Source organism: Vicia villosa, unplaced genomic scaffold, assembly GCF_029867415.1.
Source record: "Vicia villosa cultivar HV-30 ecotype Madison, WI unplaced genomic scaffold, Vvil1.0 ctg.000248F_1_1, whole genome shotgun sequence".
Classification (NCBI taxonomy): Eukaryota; Viridiplantae; Streptophyta; class Magnoliopsida; order Fabales; family Fabaceae; genus Vicia; species Vicia villosa.
Genome location: NW_026705102.1, coordinates 988847 through 1006252, shown reverse-complemented (window position 1 = coordinate 1006252; position 17406 = coordinate 988847).

Genomic DNA, 17406 nt, shown 5'->3' with positions numbered 1-17406 from the left:
TGCCTATAAGTCTAATTCGATTTACAAGGAAAAGACCAAATTCTATCATGATAGTAAGGTTAGAATGAAGGACTTTAAGGTAGGGCAATTAGTTTTACTTTTCAATTCCCGGTTAAGACTTTTTCCGGGAAAGTTGAAGTCTAAGTGGTCCGGACCGTTTATGGTCAAAGAGGTTAGAAGCCATGGGGCTATTGTGATAGAGGACCAAAAATCAAAGCAAGAATGGGTAGTTAATGGTCAGAGGTTGAAGGTTTATCGAGGATGCGATTTTAATCGTGAAACTTGTGTTTTATCGTTTGGTGATCCTTGATTGCCTTTGACCGTCGAGCTGACCGACGTTAAACAAAGCGCTTATTGGGAGGCACCCCAATTTGTAAATATTCTGCTTGTTTTATGTGTTTTTTTTACCGTCTATGTTTTGTGCGTTCTGGTCGAGCCAAAATCAGTCTACCGGTAAAGTTGCATTTGCTGGTAGAAGAAAAAATTTTTCTGTGTTCTGTCACAGGCGCTAAGCGCGCTCCTAGCCCGCTTAGCGCGCTTTGAAAATTTTTGACCCCTTAGTTCCAGTGGATTGCGCGCTTAGCGCGCCTCAGAGCCCGCTTAGCGCGGGTCAGTTTTCAAAAAAAAAAAAAAAAAGAGAAAAAAAAAATTTTTTGGGCCCTCTGTTTGTGACCCGGCCCAGAACGAGAGTGAGGAGGAGAAGTTAGGGTTATGAGTGCCCTTGCCTCATTTTGACCATTTTCTTCTCAAATCTTTCTTCTCTCTTCCTTTGCTTGTCTTTTGCAATTGACTTTGGCCTCACTCAAGGTTATCTCCTTCTATTGTTCAAGGTAAGCATCTTCATCTTCTCCATTCTTACTTTATCTTCCTATTATATAGTTTTCAAATTTAATTTAGGAATAAATCCATGTGGTTAGGGTTTTATGTATTGAAAACATAGGATAGAACATGTTTCCTGTGCATTTTAATGTGTTTAATTGAATTTGGGTGCTGGAAATTTGTGGAAACAACCCTGGTTCGCAGGGGATTTTTTCTGCAAATCGCAGAGCCCGCTTAGCGCGGTAGGCGCGCTTAGCGCGGTCTGGGGATTTCAGAAAAATCCCCTCTTCTCCCTGTTTTTGTTTGATGCAGGGGGAGTGATCTTTTGTTTTAATTCTTGCTGTGGCTGTTTAATTTTTGTTATGTATTGTGTTAACATGTTGGTTTTGTGGTGTCGTGTTCCTAATTATTTCAGATGGGACCGAAATTCCTGGGCTCTAAGAAAAGAAAGACCGGAACCGAAGGTGGCAGTTCTTCTCAAGCACCTAGGGCTATTCCGTTTAATCAAAACCGTTTTAAGAGTCATGTCTAGGAGGCGAGGTATAAGAAGTTAGAGGTTAGGACATGGTGGCCAGAGCGAATTGTGAGGATCAATCCTGAGGGAACCTATGGGTGGTGTCATCGCACCATTGAGGAGTATGGTTGGCTTAGACTTTGTGAGCCTGCACCTAAGTTTCATTTGGAGATTGTAAGAGAGTTCTATGCTAATGCCGTTCCAAATGAAGAATTTCCGGTTGAAGGTGTTCCCTTTGAGTTCAAAACTTGGGTGCGTGGTAAGGAAATTGATTTTTCTCGTCAGGCTATCCGTGAGTTTCTTGGAACTCAATTACCTTTTGAGGATGGTGAGCTGTGTGGGTATCATGTGCAATTAGCAAGGGGTAATTTCGATTGGGAGCATCTGAGGGAGGTCTTGTGTTCGGTTGGGCAGTCTTATGATCTTAATCCTTCACAACAGCCCCAGAAATTCTCTAGGAAGTCGTTGTCTACTAATGCTCAGATTCTCATGTCTGTGGTCCTTCATAATTTGAGGCCTAGGAGTCACACTTCTTCTTTACCTGCTGAGTCTGCTGCTTTGGTTGCTCGTATGATTGAGCATGAGCCGATTGATATTACTCGCATTATTGCGAATGAGCTGAAGAGGGTTGCTTTGAGTGGAACTCGCCATGGTGATCGTGCTCCCTGCAAGTTGATATTCCCGGGTTTGATCATGAATCTGTGCAGGAAAGCTAGAGTGCAGATTCCTTCTGAGGGGCTTATGTCCATTGACACTTTTATTGATGATACTTTTATTGAGCGTTATTGTTTATCCAGGTTAACTGCTGTTCCTGTTGCTGCTGCTCGCCCTGCTCGCCGCCGTAGTGATCCTGATAGAGAGGAGAACTTGGCATTTCATATGGCACATCAGAGAGCATTCATGTTTATGCATGACGCTATGTCTCAGCTGAGGTTGCAGATAATGGAGCCCCATGTGGCTCATCCGTGGAGTTCTCGCCAAGATTTGGTGGATTATGCTAATTGGCCTGAGGTCAGTCCATTTCCTGAGGAGGAGGGAGATGGTGGTGAGGATGAGAATGTGGAAGATGATGAGGATGAGTAGTTCTTTTTAGTTGATGCTTAGTATGTTTAGTGCTAGTTTTTTTTTTTATTTTTGACTTAAGCTTTGTAGTTTTTTGTTCCGTCCTTTTATAGGATGAGGTATTTTGAACCTTAGGCATTGCTATGCCTTTTTGGATATTTTGACACCTGTTGGTGTTTGTTTTTAATTTATTAAGTTTTTAGTTTAATTGCTTTTATTTCTATATACATATGCAATTGTGTTTTTAAATTTTTGTTTGTGTTCTTGTGAAAGTGCTTCCTTTGATGAAGCAAGCTTTTACAACCAATTGGGGCGGTGATGATATAGTGTGAAATTAGTACGTGCAAGGAACATTTCTACCGTTCCTTTAATATACCATGAATGAGATGCTTGTAATTGTACAAATGAGATGTCATATTTTCTTTAACAAATATAGTTCAATAATGAATCATTTTAGTTCTAAAACTAGTGTGAGGAGCCTTTCCATTGTACATATATATATTATTTTGTGGTTACCAACAATGTGCGTTTAACTCGTGTTTATTATGTTTAATCTTGCGTTTTTTATTTTAATTGTGTAAAGCATGAAAGTGATCAAAGCATTTTGTTTCGCATTACGAGTATAACTTCTCTTCCAAATATAACCTACCCGGTGAGTGTGTGAGTATTTGCTAACCACTTTGAGCCATTTTGCCAAGATTCAATCGGTATCATGTCATGCCTTATAATTGCCGATTTTTGATTTGAATCTTGATGACTTTCTTTGAACCTTGAAAAGTACCATGAAATGTGGTTAGGATTGATTCCTTTTCGCCTTAGAATAGGGAGCATTCGTGATTATGTGGTGGTAATATTTAAGTTGGGGAGAATAAAATTTTGATCTTGGTTGTATTGGTGTGTAGAAGAAAATAAATAATTGCTCAAGAGAGAAAAAGAAAAAGAAAAAAAGAAAAGAAAAAGAAAAAGGAAAAGAGAAGAGCTTTGTATATAGCTAGTTCCTTTAAAATAAAAAGATGAACTCTTGAGCAATAAAATTGTGTGATCGGTTGATAAGGATGTGTGGATATAATCATGATTTGAATGCTCTCTTAGGAATTGACCCCTTTTGTTTCAATGGCCTTGAGAAATGACACTTCCTTGTTAACCAACCCAAGTTTCAACCCTAAAGTCTTTGTGATTCTTGCTTTTACGCTTTTTATATAAATGTTGTGTAGATGATTGCATAATTAATTCTGGATGTTGGCGACATTGTTGTGTGAGTGTTAGGTCCTCAATTTTGTCTCTTACTAGAGAAGTGTGTAGGTTGTGATTCAATTTTGAACTTATTTTGTTTTAGGAGCTGTTTACATCAATTGTGTATTTAGTATTAGTATCTCAAGCATGGTATTATTTGAGCAAGGGTGAGATGTTGCTTGTGTGTTTATGGAATTTGAACCACCCATTTGTTCTTGTCTTAGCTTGTGCTCTCTTGATTTTGCTTGTTGATTGTTTTTGTGTTTGTTTTCGTTTGAGGACAAACAAAGGTTTAGTTGGGGAGAGTTGTTAGTTACCAATTTGTGTAAATATCTTAGGTAATTTTTGGTAACTCTCAAGTCTTTTTGTGGTTAATAGTAGTATTTTATTGTCATTTGGTATATATTTATTCTTATATTTATATTATGGTTGAATAGTTCTTATCTTTGCAATCTATGTTGGATTTTGTAGTTTTTATAGATAATTGGAAGCTTGGACCATGGAAAAAGCACTTTGAAGATGTTCCAAGACCAAAGCCAAGGATTGCTGAAAAAAGGTAGCGCGCTAAGCGAGGTTGAGCCCGCTAAGCGCGCTTTTGAAGAAAAGAAGGAAGTTCTGGCAGAGAGTTCCGCGCTAAGCGAGGTCTGGAGCCCGCTTAGCGGGGTTGGGCGGTTTAAGCAATTATTGATAGCGCGCTTAGCGGGCTGCACCGCGCTAAGCGCGGTCTGCGAAACTTTGTTTATTTGTTTATGGGCCAGATCACTTTTAAGAGGTATGTAGAGATATTTTAGAGAGAAACAAGAGCATAATACACTGTAGCAAACATAGAGTTGAAGATTGGAAGCCTTGATCGTTGATTAATCGCCTTTGATGCTTGTTGATCTTCATCCTTTCCTTCTTGTGCAAGCTACCATTCTCATGGATAGCTAAATCCCTTTTGTATCAAGATAAGATGTAATCTTCCTAGCCTTTTGTATGTTTTTCTTGTGAATATATGTGTATGAACAAGTGATGATCAATATAGATGGTTTAGTTTGTTTATTAAAGCTTTTTCTTTGGTATAAATGTTTGAGACATCAATGTTTGTATCTAGACCTAACTCATCATCTTTCAAACTATAAGTTGCAGACATGGATTTAGAGTTTGATGTTTACTAAGTATCGGTTCTTAAAACGTTATTTGTATTGTTTAAACGGTGGAGAAATCGTCGGTTAAACAATACGGTAAATCTAGCTATATTGTTGCGGACACGGACGATATAGGTGTCGATACGTAATTATATTGATCGTTAGCAAGTTCATAAGCATCTATTTATAAATAAACATACAAATTTAGGTCGATGAAATCGAATCTTGATACATTTTCTTTAACTTAGAACTTTCATTAATTTACTCTTTGCTACTAAAAGAATTGAATGATCTTTTGCAAACCTAAAACTAAAGTAACATTAACTCAAGACAAAATAGGCTATAGAACGGCGGTGATATCGCAATAATCCCTGTGGATACGATAATAACGAAAAGTACACCACAATACTCTTTCAACATTCATCATCTCGGAAATTATTTAAAAGAGTGCTAATTCCTCAACACGACATCCTTACATCCACTAGATCCTAAATCCAACATATAAATCAATACATGTTCTCTACGTAGGCTCCCGACATATACATTCCTCACTGCCCACGAGTAGTACTCATAACACCACTCCATATCACACTTTCGCAGTGCGACTCTGATTACCCGTCTTAAGTCATTTGTCCATCATGTTGCACTCTTTCATACTCACTTCTTCATAAGTTTACACAACATGGTGAGCGAGTATTCTCACGGTTTAATATCCATCACAACTTATACCATTAAGGTAACCAAACAAGCTTATCTTATCGATATGATTACGTCTACTACCAACAAGAGATTAAGGGTGATCAAGTCCTCAATTTATTAATAGATAGTCGACAACCATATTTAAGCATAAATCGTCGTTACTACATAATAGTGTCTTTTTCGAGTTTTCACTCAAACTCATTAACATCGTCATAGCCCAATAATTCACTTTGAGTCTTTACAACTCGCACATCCCCTCCTCGTTGGATCTTGTCGGTGAGACATCAACTTCCAAACATTTTACTCAATCCGCTTCATAGTCACTTAGCATCACACACTTGCTATGTACTTCCAAACTTCATAATCACTAGTATACTCGCACATTACTATTCATCTCGTTCCAAATCAAAATCCTCATCTTAGCAAAAGACCATGACAACATTCATAACTCGTGGTTTTACTCTAAATTCCATGACATCTTTTGTGTCCAAATATCATTCCACTCGGAATCTCAATAAAGTCTTCCTCTCATCAATAGGTGTTAGAAATTCCCTACAATTCTTCTTTTATACCTGTCGTTACTTTGGCGTCACAAATACGACTCCAACCGTTCTAAAGTTTATTTTTCCTTTACTACTAGTTCACTTCTCACTAAAATCCATAGAACTCAAACCATCTTTATTACCGAACATCTCATCAACTTATTCATCAACAACATGTTCTACTCAACTTCGTTTCAAACAATCGCGGTAGTAGGCATTCCTATTCTACAAGTTTCACACTTCCTTAACCAACTTCATAATCTCTCTTCATAGGATCACTCTACTGTATTTATAACTCTCCCATAAGGTATAACATCATCTCTCCTTTTCGTAGGTTCAAACGGCACATTAACCCGACACTCTGAACTCAAGATATGAATTTTCCAACTTCATCCAAAATGCAACATCGACATCATGCAGCGACACTCTAAACGATATATCTAAAACTCCTCAAATGGTACATTTAATTCCTAAAATTTCTTCTCAACAAACCTTTTAATTATTCCTTCAATCCGTCCAACTATTACACTGACATCCCGCACAGGTACCAACAAACAAATCTAGTTCTAAGAACAAGCGTAACCGCAACTTCACCTCTTTCTAACATCATCCTGTCCCAATTAAATATGTTACATCTTCTGCAACCATTTTTATAACAAAGTTCATCTCGTTAGCTTTCTGACGCTTCAAACGGAACTCAAATCGGATGTCCAGAACTCCAGTTATGAATTTTCAAAGTTTCATAACGATTCAACAATTTTTCTGCGTTTTGCTTACGGAAATTTCGCTCCAAAGCTCATCCTTTTCAAATTAATCACATTCCAAACAGCTCTTTATCATATCTCTTCACTTCCAAACTTCTTATAACTCGAGCAACACATCCCATCGTCGAAGTTCGATTTCTGAAACATCACGACAACAATCCTCTTTGCAAACTTGCAATTGAACCTCCTCTGACAAGCAAGGCTTCTCCCCCACATCGCTCAAACTAACTCCTGCAGCATAAAAACCAAGTACCGACAGTGATTCACTCACATGTCGCGTACCAAGGGAATAACTGACACAAAGACTCTGGTCACAGCGACCGACTATGCTCTGATACCACTATTGTAACACCCTTCTAAACCCCGCGGCAATTTAAATAAATAATCAGAGTAAAAACATAAACACAAGGGTACCACAATTATTTAAAACAAATAAACCAACTAAGGTCAAAGTCATGCTTCATTAGGAAACGATTCACCAAATCATAATCATGTTTATCACAGCGGAATACGAAATATCGTCAATACAACCAACGGAAATGTAATTCAACACCAAATAAAATAGAGTAATCTCATAAAACTCTAAAACTATCATTCCCCAGTGTTACAAGATGAGAGCATGACCAACACTACCCAACTTAAACGGATAAACTCTACGAGTCATCCTCACCGAGCTCTAATGCCGCTACTTCTCAATCTGAAAAATATCAACAAGTAAGGGTGAGTCTCATTCTCAATTAGTCAATGTTATGCCTTCATAAGCAACAAAATATCATAATATATCATTCACACAATTTGTCATATATTCAGATATTCAATTATCATTCATTAATCACAACAAATACAACAATCACAACAAATACAACACCAAACATAATACTGAAATTCATTCAATCATGTTATGACAAAGATGCATATGACCAACAGACACTATGCATGTGGTACCCATAAACCGTGGAATCAATCCAGCTGACCGATCTACGCCTCATCGAGATACGGCCTAACCAACACAAATTCCGCACAATGGGAATTATGTCCACCATTTGATCTAAACATCACCGGGATCCATCACCGAATGCATATGAATGAATGTACACATATACCATACTTAAAAACATCACTGATCCGATGCACCGCATCGTCTCATCATAACTCACCATTTTCATCACCGAATAAGTATGTACACGCTGCACAATCATTCAATTATTCACATATATTTACATCAAATATATCATTCAACCATCACCGTCATATTATCACAACAATCATGATAATAGTCACAACAAATCTATCACCGCATCAACACAATGTCACATTCTAGAATATATGCACACAATGTTACATTCAATCATACATGTCCACATATAACATATAATCATCACATAAATAATAATAATGATTCATTCACCATCACACTAACACATTGTCATGTTTACACAATTCTACATACGCACAATGTATATCACCGAAGCAATTAAATAAATGTTTTTAAAAATAATTTGGGCCACCGCCCATCTCACAAATTCATCATATAAAATATTTAATTTGCTTCACAATGCCCAAAAAGGGCACTAAGAAAGGATACGCGGATCAAAAGATACGCTATTCTAAAGTATTGGGAAAATTTTGCACAGCAGGGTCCGCTCAGCAGACCACCAGCGACGTGAGACAGAAGCGAACTACATTGGGACCTCCGCTTAGCGGACGTGCGATTTTGCAGAATTTTCATCTCTGCAACAGACCTGCAATCTCACCTATTCTCCATCCAAAATGCATTCCTGACATCACATAAAGGTATAAAACATTGCAGAGATTATCACATCATCAAGCATCATTAAAACACATTGTTTCAATCATAATTTCATGCAACCTCATTAATCTTCCTAAACCTAACAATCTCAATCCCAATATATTCAATCGAATCGAATCATATATCAATCTATTCTATTACCTACAATCACATAATAGAAATTAACCGAAAGAGTCCCCCCTTACTTTAGCCAAGAATATGGACTTTTCCTCTTCTTCTCCATCAAACCCGTAAGCCTCTTTTCTTCACTTTCAGCAAGTATATCCAATCTTCAAACTCGCTTATCTCCCTCATCAAGAACTTCCCTGACACGAATTAATATATCAAATTGAAGGAAATTTTGTTTAGAATCCGAATCTTCAAGAATTACCTGATTTGGAGTTAGGAGCAGAAAATTATGACTCATTTTGTGAGGGCTGCATCATGAATACGAAAATAGTTTTCTCCATGAGTTCTCCTTCTCTCCCTCTTAGGTTTTCCTCCTCTATTTCCCAATTTCCTCTTATTTCCTAGTTTTATGAAAACATAACATAATTTAGTAATGGGCTCAACACTTAACACCCCCTCATTACTAAATACCACACTTGGCCCAAAGGTCAATATTTCATAATTCCTTCAATTAGTTCAACAAAAATATTAAATAATTATAAACAATAATTTAATTTCCGATTAAATTAAAAATATAAAATATGGGGTGTTACAACTCTCCCCCGCTAAAAGAATTTTCGTCCTCGAAAACATACTTCAAGTGAAAAGTCTCGGATAGGAGTCCTTCATCTGACTCTACAATTCAGAGGTAACATTTCCCTAGTCGATCCTCAAAATTCATCTGACATAACCTACCGAAATCATGTCTCATGCATTCGATCTTAACTCTTACATCGCATTCGACCACCCCAAAGGTGTACCACTCGCTATATCTCCAAAAGATTAACGACAATAAAACGTCGAGGTGCGACTCATACAATACGCCCAATAACTGAATAATATAATTACACAATCCCCGGTATGATCACACCTGATCAACATTGCAGTAATGCATTCCATCATTAATATACTCTTCTAGTCAGCTATTAATATTACCACTTGTTGCTCTCATTCGTATCTCATGTGGGTCTCAACACTATGGGATTGGTGCATTACCTAATAGTCAATATCTCTGTCTATTAATCAACACAAAGCATTAATGTCGAAAAAGTATAAAGTATTAAGACTTCACCCCGATCCCACTACAATGCATGTGAATATTGAACATAACCATATGTCTAGGCATTAGTATCCAATAGATGATAATCTATGATCAAGTAATGACAAGTACCTTTCAAATATCAAGTCACACAGTGAAAACAAGTTTTAGGTAGAAAATATAAAATAGATATTAAGATTAAATATTCATCAATATTAAAGTTTGGTTAGACTTAAAAAAAACACCCCAACAAAGACATTTTTAGCTATGCTTACCGTCGTAGATGTACTTGTAATCCCGCGAAGATGAGCTTAGAAGTTTATTTTCCCTGTCACTTGAGTAACACTTTCGCTTTGAATATCACTCTTTTATTCTCCTATTGTAAACAAATGCGAACCTACTCCAATGTTGTACTACCTCACTCCACCGAAACCCCCTCAGTAATGAAGTGGAGACCACTATTTATAGTTAAGGATCAGGGCTTTTCTAGGCACACCATCCATCCTCGCCTAATGAGCATGCTTTATTTTAGGCTAAGCAATGCTATTTGTCTAAAAAGTGGCCCTATCTGCCATGCTTTGTTGGGTGCACCACCCTTTCGCTTAGCGAGCAAGCCCATACTTCACCATGAAGTGACTTACCCTTGAATTGACAGCTGGCTTCCTCATCTTGCTGGGCGCGCCTGTGATCTTGGCCTAGCGAGCCTTGGTTTGTTGGTAATTTCTCTAGCTTTGTCTTTGTGTGTTGAATTATGGTTTTTCAGTCATCTGTACAAGCTCTTTGTCATATAGGTGTTATATCACTTTATATAGACAAATTGAAGGTTTTTGTATTAATTGCTTGCAAATTAAGTTAATAAATGCCTACATATTTTACGTAAATTTGACACTTATCAATAGTTCAAAAATATTACATTAAGGAGATAGAAATATCTCTTAGAAAAATAAATGTGTAATATATGTTATTTAAGAATATCTCATAAGTTATTATATTTTTACTGTATGCGCACTTTATAAATTTATAGTTTTTTGTTTTTCTTATTTCTTGTACTTTGCATTTTCTTAATTTGTATTTGTAGATGATTATGAAGAAACAAAGAGAATAATTTAAATTGTATTGCTCTATATTATTTTTTGAGGTTTCATTGATGACATAAAATTTGTGCATCACATAATATTTTCATTCGCACAAACTTATAGGAATAACATTAGTAGTTTGGTTGAAATCAAGTTTTTCTTTATCTTGATTTGCAGTGAACACATTTTTGTTTCTTGGATTAAAGGATAATGGAAGGGTTGAGAAAAGCATTGCAAGAAGTAACAGATAATAAAGAAGAAGACTTAGACTAATGCCAGCTGTATTCTAGTTAGGTTGTTAGTTACATTTCAGTTAAGTTAGTTACACTTCTATGCTTACTATATATAGTGTAACTAGTGTAATTGATACTTTACACAATGAATAACATAATTATCTTCTTCTCCATTTATCTTCTTCATTTTCATGTTGATTGCAAGTAACTCAAGGTTTCCATCAATGGAGTTTACCATTGCTTAGATGGTATCAGAGCAGGTTCGACCTGCTCTGTTTCCGCTGCGTACAATTGTTGAATCTTGTTCTTCGTTCTCCTTGAGTTTCTACCTTCAGTGATTGATTCTTCTTGAATCAGGTTTGTGTTGGATTCTTCTTGAATCAGTTTTGTGTTTGATTCTTTTGTGATTGATTCTCCTTGAATCAATTTTGTGCGTTTCGATTCTTTCTCGAAACTGTAGTCTCGGTTCAGTTTCTTATTTCGATTATTTCTTAAAATAGTTTGTTATAGTTTGTTATTCATTGTTCTTGAACCCTAACCATGACGAGAGGTGGTGGTGCTAGTAGCGGTGTTCAAGCTATTGATACTCTTGATCCATATTATGTTCATCCATCAGAAAACTCTGGGACTGTGTGTGTGACACCAGTGCTATCGGGAGAAAATTACCATGCTTGGTCTATGAAAATGAAGAGAGCATTAGCGATGAAGAACAAGTATCAATTTGTTGATGGATCCATAGAAGTGTTGAATGCAGTATAGGGCAAGCAACAAAAGAAAGATTTGGAAATATTGATCCGGGAATTATCGTCCTCAGAGATGGAGAGATGCCATTCAACAGTTTCTACGGTTTCGAGCTCGGGATTGAATGAGCAAAAAGTAAACAAAGATATAGACGGGTAAGAATAAACACATTCTTAGAAGAGAAATAACTTATCAGGAATGTAAATATATTCACTCTTCACAAACATACACTTACCAACCCGTTATACTCAACCTACGATACCCATCTATGTCATCACGTATCTCTCACATAAGCGTCCATCTCTGGAGCACAAACGAGATCATCTCACAACTAAGGTTATCTCTAACGCGAAGTCACAAGAACATTCGTGTTCTCGCGTCGGCGATCTCTCGCGCGCCGCTCAAACACGAAAGCATTACGTACAGATACCCACAGTGAATGCTAGCTCTAAATCTATCTCTAGAGTTCAGAACCAACAGATTATCATCCTAGATAAGGATTCAAGAAGTTTATCTATAGAGCACCCCAAATCCCCAGCATAGAGCAAAAATCCAGGATAACATCAACACAGATTCGTAAATCAAGTTGAATATAACACTATAATCGGTAAATATACATAAGATTCAAGTAAATATACAAACAAACCCAACCAAAGAGAAATACACAAAGAAGAAGAGAAATGAACCAAAGATCTCCCGGTTTGTCAGCTCCGTTCGACGCTCAATCCACCCCCGATCATCCGTATGCAACCTCCGAAGTTGTTTTCTAAGCCAATTCTACTCTAAGAATGAAGTTGATGGTGTTGGGACTCAAAAATACCCAACCCATGACCTAAAAATTGTGTTTTGGCCCCTTTTAACGAGCTGCTGTCTTAGCAGGTCCGCTTAGCGGACCCCCTCCGCTCAGCGGACTCAAAATTGCATCCAGACGCTGATTTGCTCCGCTGGAGCTCCGCTCAGCGGACCCCCTCCGCTTAGCGGAGTCTGCTAAAAATCAGATTTTGTTTTCGCCATAACTCGAGAACCGTAACTCCGAATTGCGCCCGGTTCGAAGCGTTGGAAAGCTTATTCAATGCTCTATCCAATAATGAATGAATGGAAACCAAAATGATGATTTTGATCATCCTTATTTTGAGTCTTTGGAAGTCCGCTTGATGGTGGCTAAGCGGGCTTGCACCAAAACTGCGAAATCGAAGCCGTGCCTTTGACACTTTATTCCTCAAGGCTCCAATAAGCATGAATACCTATAAAAACAAAGGAAAAACTATCAATTGGTATAAAAGTATATGAAAATACAACTATTCACAAAGTATACGTATTTATACACAAGACGGTATTCAAACGATGTTAACAAAAGTATCGATAAGTGCCACTATTTACATACACAAAATAAGTACATTTTGGCACTTATCAAACTCTCCCCAACTTGAAACTTTGTTTGTCCTCAAACAATGTCAAATAAATCAAAGAATTGAAAGTAATAAACCAAAGAATTGTGAATCAACAAGTTTTGAAAACCAAAAATAAATGTATGGCTCAATACAAAAACGTATAAACAAAGTAAATACTTACCACTATCCTACAACGACAACATGTAAACGAAACGAATCCTAAGCACAAAAAGCATACAAAACATTCTAACACAATACATGCTCACGTCATGAATCCCACCTAGCAAAAATTCATCAATGGATGAAGAACATACAAAGGTGAGGGACTTTTAACACTCATCCAACAATCTTGCAAACAAAAGATTAAATTATGCATTCATCTAAAAATCACATTGAAGATACAAAAGCAAGAATCACAAGGACTTTTCAAGGTTGTAATGTGGCTTGGTTAACAAACAAGGGATATATCCTAAGGCTAATCGAAACAAAAACTTGCCTAAACCTAAGGGAGTGATCAATCCACCAAAGATTCAAACAACAAAAAATTCCGATTAAACTTCTTCCTTAACCACAAGTTTCTCAAACCAATCACAATACTTATTAGCACAATTATTCACTTCTCTTTTCTTTTTCTTTTTTCAAAACTTTTTCACTTTTTTTTTCTTTTCTTTTCACATTTTTTTTTCTTTTTTTCTTCTTTCTTTTCAAACTCATAGAAACAACCAAATAAGTACATAATCATTTCTCTCCCCAACTTGAATTCAACCACACCATCATATGAATACTCCCTACTTTCTAAGACAAGGTAAAAATTCATACAAAAAATCATGGTTGAGGGTTCAAGAAAACAAAGAATCAATCATCCATGCAAAAATGAGAATTAAATACTCAAAGATAAGCATTTAGCAAAAACAACATGGACATTGACAAAAAGGCTCAAAAGGGGTAACAAATGATCACACACTCACAAGGTGAATTGACTATTTGGTTATGGTGGTTGTGCTCAAAATGAAACAAAATGCCTTGATCCTTTTCATGCTTTCATAAAATCAACATAAACAAAATATTAAGCATAATAAAATCCAGTTAAAACAAAGATTGTGGCCTCCAGCATATATAAACAATGGAAAGCTTCCTCACATTTATGGTTTGGGAACTAAAGTGATTCAATCAACAAGCAAATAATGTAAAAGAATGAATGGTATGGTAATTGTACAAATGAAAAGTTTCCTAAACATGCTATGCTATAGAAAGCGATAAATGAGTACCTTGAATGATACAACTTCAAAAACAATATCCTACCATACATCCGCAAGTTGAAATACTCAAGCTTTGGAAAATCACCTCAAAAATCTTTGAATCACCGAACAAAATTTGAATCCAAACAACCAATAAAAGAATTAGAAAAATGAAACTAGCATCTACTACTAAATAGCCTTGGTGAAAGTGGGAAAAAGGAGTGAACCAAGTGGAATAGGAACCCCACTGGTACAAAGTAGAAAAACAAAATTTTACTGTCATCGCTTAGCGGAGCTAGGCTCGCTTAGAGGATGACAGAAAAACCAGAAAAATCAGAACTGCAATAGTTGTTCCAATTTTCTTCCACTTCACCTAAATACCTTATAAACAGAAATATAAACAATATTTACAACCGTTGGGGTGCCTCCTAATAAGCGCTTGTTTTACGTCGTTAGCTCGACGCCTTTATTGTTTCGGTGTTTGGAAAGTAGCTTCCTCCCGTCATGCCACGGTGACGTCTCACCGCACAAGCCTAAAGAAAGTGTCCTAACCAAAGCACTCAACAAACATTAAGAGTACAAATATATACAACAATTATACGAACATGAAAGAAAACACAAATACACAAATATGTACATCAACAAACACATATATACAAACATGGAACACATATAAATATTAACATACACAAAGAGAAAAATTGGTGAATGTTGGATTCACAAGTTGAAAAGTGAAGATTTGTAAGTAAAGAGCTAATCCGAGATCAACATGTTTCACCAACATTCACCAACAAAAGTATACTTGTATGTAACTTATACAAGTAAAACTATATGGTGAACATAAACAAGTAAACATGTACAAGTAAGTATATATACAAGTGAAACTATACAATATATACGATATATACAAAGCTCAAAACCACGAAAACTATTGCGATGCAATTCAACAACCATCCCCGGCAACGGCGCCATTTTGTTGAATGCAGTATAGGGCAAGCAACAAAAGAAAGATTTGGAAATATTGATCCGGGAATTATCGTCCTCAGAGATGGAGAGATGCCATTCAACAGTTTCTACGGTTTCGAGCTCGGGATTGAATGAGCAAAAAGTAAACAAAGATATAGACGGGTAAGAATAAACACATTCTTAGAAGAGAAATAACTTATCAGGAATGTAAATATATTCACTCTTCACAAACATACACTTACCAACCCGTTATACTCAACCTACGATACCCATCTATGTCATCACGTATCTCTCACATAAGCGTCCATCTCTAGAGCACAAACGAGATCATCTCACAACTAAGGTTATCTCTAACGCGAAGTCACAAGAACATTCGTGTTCTCGCGTCGGCGATCTCTCGCGCGCCGCTCAAACACGAAAGCATTACGTACAGATACCCACAGTGAATGCTAGCTCTAAATCTATCTCTATAGTTCAGAACCAACAGATTATCATCCTAGATAAGGATTCAAGAAGTTTATCTCTAGAGCACCCCAAATCCCCAGCATAGAGCAAAAATCCAGGATAACATCAACACAGATTCGTAAATCAAGTTGAATATAACACTATAATCGGTAAATATACATAAGATTCAAGTAAATATACAAACAAACCCAACCAAAGAGAAATACACAAAGAAGAAGAGAAATGAACCAAAGATCTCCCGGTTTGTCAGCTCCGTTCGACGCTCAATCCACCCCCGATCATCCGTATGCAACCTCCGAAGTTGTTTTCTAAGCCAATTCTACTCTAAGAATGAAGTTGATGGTGTTGGGACTCAAAAATACCCAACCCATGACCTAAAAATTGTGTTTTGGCCCCTTTTAACGAGCTGCTGTCTTAGCAGGTCCGCTTAGCGGACCCCCTCCGCTCAGCGGACTCAAAATTGCATCCAGACGCTGATTTGCTCCGCTGGAGCTCCGCTCAGCGGACCCCCTCCGCTTAGCGGAGTCTGCTAAAAATCAGATTTTGTTTTCGCCATAACTCGAGAACCGTAACTCCGAATTGCGCCCGGTTCGAAGCGTTGGAAAGCTTATTCAATGCTCTATCCAATAATGAATGAATGGAAACCAAAATGATGATTTTGATCATCCTTATTTTGAGTCTTTGGAAGTCCGCTTGATGGTGGCTAAGCGGGCTTGCACCAAAACTGCGAAATCGAAGCCGTGCCTTTGACACTTTATTCCTCAAGGCTCCAATAAGCATGAATACCTATAAAAACAAAGGAAAAACTATCAATTGGTATAAAAGTATATGAAAATACAACTATTCACAAAGTATACGTATTTATACACAAGACGGTATTCAAACGATGTTAACAAAAGTATCGATAAGTGCCACTATTTACATACACAAAATAAGTACATTTTGGCACTTATCAAGAAGTTCCAGATGTTAACGATCTCAACTTTAGAGCATGGCAAAGATGCAATAATCTGTTACATACTTGGATTATCAATTCTATCAATCCATCAATTGCACAAAGTGTTGTGTTCATTGATAATGCAATTGACATGTGGAATGATCTCAAAGATAGGTTTATGAGAGGTGATAGAATTCGTGTTGCTCAGTTGTACCAAGAAATTTCAAATCTGAAACAAGGAACAAACAAAGTTTCAGATTATTTTACTGCATTGAGAAGTCTATGGGAAGAATTTGACCAATACAGACCTATGCCTAACTGTACCTGTAGAGTAGCTTGCACATGTCTAGCTATGAGGGATAGTCGAGCTTATAGAGCTTAAGACAGAATCATTCAATTCCTGATTGGGTTGAATGAAGAGTATCATGGAGTAGTTTCTCAGGTTTTGCTAATGGATCCCTTACCTCAGATAAACAAAGTTTTTTCAATGGTGATGCAGCAAGAAAGAAAGATATGTGGAGGTGTCTGCATTGGAAATAATTCTGTTGATGACAATTCAGGCATGGAATGCAACATAATCCAATAAACAGATAGGCAATGGAA